This window comes from Stylophora pistillata, chromosome 3, assembly GCF_964205215.1.
Source record: "Stylophora pistillata chromosome 3, jaStyPist1.2, whole genome shotgun sequence".
Lineage (NCBI taxonomy): Eukaryota > Metazoa > Cnidaria > Anthozoa > Scleractinia > Pocilloporidae > Stylophora > Stylophora pistillata.
The window spans coordinates 21,150,001-21,152,500 of NC_142521.1; the positions used below are offsets into that span (position 1 = coordinate 21,150,001).

General features: G+C 35.3%; 2 protein-coding genes across 3 annotated transcripts in view; both read left to right on the plus strand.

Moving 5' to 3' along the window:
* LOC111332619 (neuropeptide SIFamide receptor-like) overlaps nucleotides 1–2,500 on the plus strand; it is an 11,261-nt gene that overhangs the window by 1,451 nt on the left and 7,310 nt on the right. Inside the window, exon 1 of one of the 2 annotated variants that reach the window (XM_088752212.1) lies at nucleotides 549–679. The exons of the other annotated variant lie outside the window; for it this stretch is intronic. The gene's annotated coding sequence lies outside the window, so the exon portion shown is untranslated. Of the gene's footprint in view, nucleotides 1–548; nucleotides 680–2,500 lie in introns of those variants that run through there. 2 annotated transcript variants of the gene reach the window in all.
* Nucleotides 2,011–2,500, plus strand: part of LOC148735022 (uncharacterized) — a 6,071-nt gene continuing 5,581 nt past the window's right edge. The window contains exon 1 of the mRNA XM_088752214.1: nucleotides 2,011–2,500. This exon is cut by the window's right edge and continues 413 nt beyond it. The gene's annotated coding sequence lies outside the window, so the exon portion shown is untranslated.

Genomic DNA, 2,500 nt, shown 5'->3' on the forward strand with positions numbered 1-2,500 from the left:
TCAAATAGTATTTGAATGGTATTACACGATTAACTGAATCTTTCTCTATACCAGTCACGATCATCGCTTTTGAGAGCAAATTGATTTGAAGTTGTTTAGTGGTAAAGCTCCTTAACTCTTTAAGATTCATATTTCCGGCGGAATGAACGTCCTCGATATAAGATTCCAACATGTTCCATCAAAAAGGTAAAATGCCCAAGTTATGCTTTTTCTCGTTTTATTCGCGTTCAACTGGCTTCGATTAAATTATTGCCTTTTCCGCTGGGCATGGCCTTTCCTAGCCGCGAAACCAAAATGTGTTTTATGTCTTACCTGACATAAAACAACAAGAAAGTTCTTAAAGTCATAACTGAATTAGCAGGTTTCAATGTGAGCTCAACACGTACTGACTTTAAAAGCCGTTCAAATTTCCGGCTCGAAGCAAGTTTGAAACACGTACTGACTATAATGACGATAAATGTAATTAGCTCTACAGGTTCCTGCCTTAATACGATCACTTTTAAGTTGAATATTGGTTTTCGTTTTTGATTTGATGAGTTTTTTCATAAATACTGAAGATCCGGTCGACTTTCCCACATTTTCGCAATCAAACGCCTTTATTGCAAGAACGAAATATTCAACCAGTAGGATACTTCAAAACGATAACGGATTGGTGTGGAAAAGCATTTGAAGGGTAAAGGTAAAATTATACCAACAAGTAACTAGAATGATTTAAGATGGAAGACATATACGAAGATTCCAAATGACAACCTTCAAAAATTTAGTTAAAAAAAACCTTCAAAAATTTAGTCTGAGTTATTCAAGATCGATGAAAGATGACGTCGCTTGTGTATTTATTTTCTTTGTCTTATTGTTAAACTATTAATAAGAGTGTTTGTCACGAAAAATCACACATTCACCGGCAACAGTCAAAAAATCGAATTGGTTCATATTCTAGTATTAGGTAAGCCTATAGGTAAAACAAACCAAGACATGTAGTTTGTTGAAAACTTCTTTTGTTTTGGAGAAAATTGATATAAAACTCAATTTACGCATAATTAGCGTCATTCGAAGGTCAAATTTAGCCTCTTTTTGGACGCATTATTTGTATTTGTAAGAGCAGTGAAAAACCTACTTATTCAACAGACTTTAAGAACAATGTCTCCCCTATGTTTTTACCAAAAAGTACAATCACTATTTAAATCTGAAATAAAATACGGATTTTTCTATTTACTTAAGAGAGGGCGCCAGAATATTTCGAGAATCGAAAATCAGTGACGAAAAATCGAATTTTTTTTTATTTTGCTAAAACATCCCTTTCTGTGAACTAGTTTCGAAAAAATATTTTAAAGTTCCAGCGATTTTCTTTCCGGCTGAAATTTAAAAAGTTTGAAAATTCGTTAACAAGCCGTTTTCGCCTTGCCTAAACGGTCAAATCGTCACGCAACTTTAGAAAAATGTTGGCAGCGCCAAACAAGTCCATTCACCATCAGACTTTGCACAGTAACTACAATATCGCTTCACAGTAAAAGCATATAAAAAGTTTCTTGTAATTCTCTTTGGTATGGGTTTTATCGCCGCTTTTATAAAGGTGTATTTTGCACGGATAAGTTTTACCGGTTTAAACGACACCTGGTACCTAAAAAATTTCGACATTAAAACCATATCAGACGAGAGCTCATTTATCAAACTATACACCCGGAGAGTTTGGTCGTTGGAAATCAAGTGTCGTCTTGGTAGTTAAATAAAACGTGATGCCACCCAAGTGGTATGTAAGCGTGCAGAATTGGATGTTCATTTCAAGCTAATTATAGAGTCAGTTTGTCGAAAATACACAGAAAAAAATTAAATGACGTCAGCATCGTTATGTTTCTTCTGCTAAGCTGTGAATGTAAAGCAAAGTATTTTTTAATCTTTTAGTCTTTCTTAACTACGTTTTAAGTGCCAGCGTGTCTCTTAACACATGTTAACACGGCTGATGGGATTTACAAACCTCAGAACATTTCGAAAACAATAACAGTGTTGGCTAAAACGCCGCTATTTACACTAAATTAATGATGGGTCGAGTTGCTTCTTACCAAATATACTAAAAAATCTTCGTGCTTAAATGAAGAAAAAGAAAGCTATTTGGATTATTCACAGCATTCATGGTATAGACAACATATGCAATTTATCAAGTTTATTGACCTGTGCGTGACCTAAGCCGTGACGCTTAACATGTTCGGGTGAACAAAGAATGGCCTCAAATTCTTTTATTTCTGCTTTAACAATCTTGGATGAAAGAACAATATAAAAGTCCGTCGAGGAAACTATCATCACATTATTTAAAGAACTTTCCGAGAATTATTTGTGTGAAAATCTATCGTCGCGAAAATGGCCTTCTTGAATGGCAAGATTCATCCATGTAATCCAGTCGCGCGTGCAGTGAAAGAAGTCCTGAAGTGGTGGCTATCACGCAAGATGTTCTGAACACCCTAAAGCTGCAACACGGGGAAGTAACGAAGGCATATTTCAGGCAGGA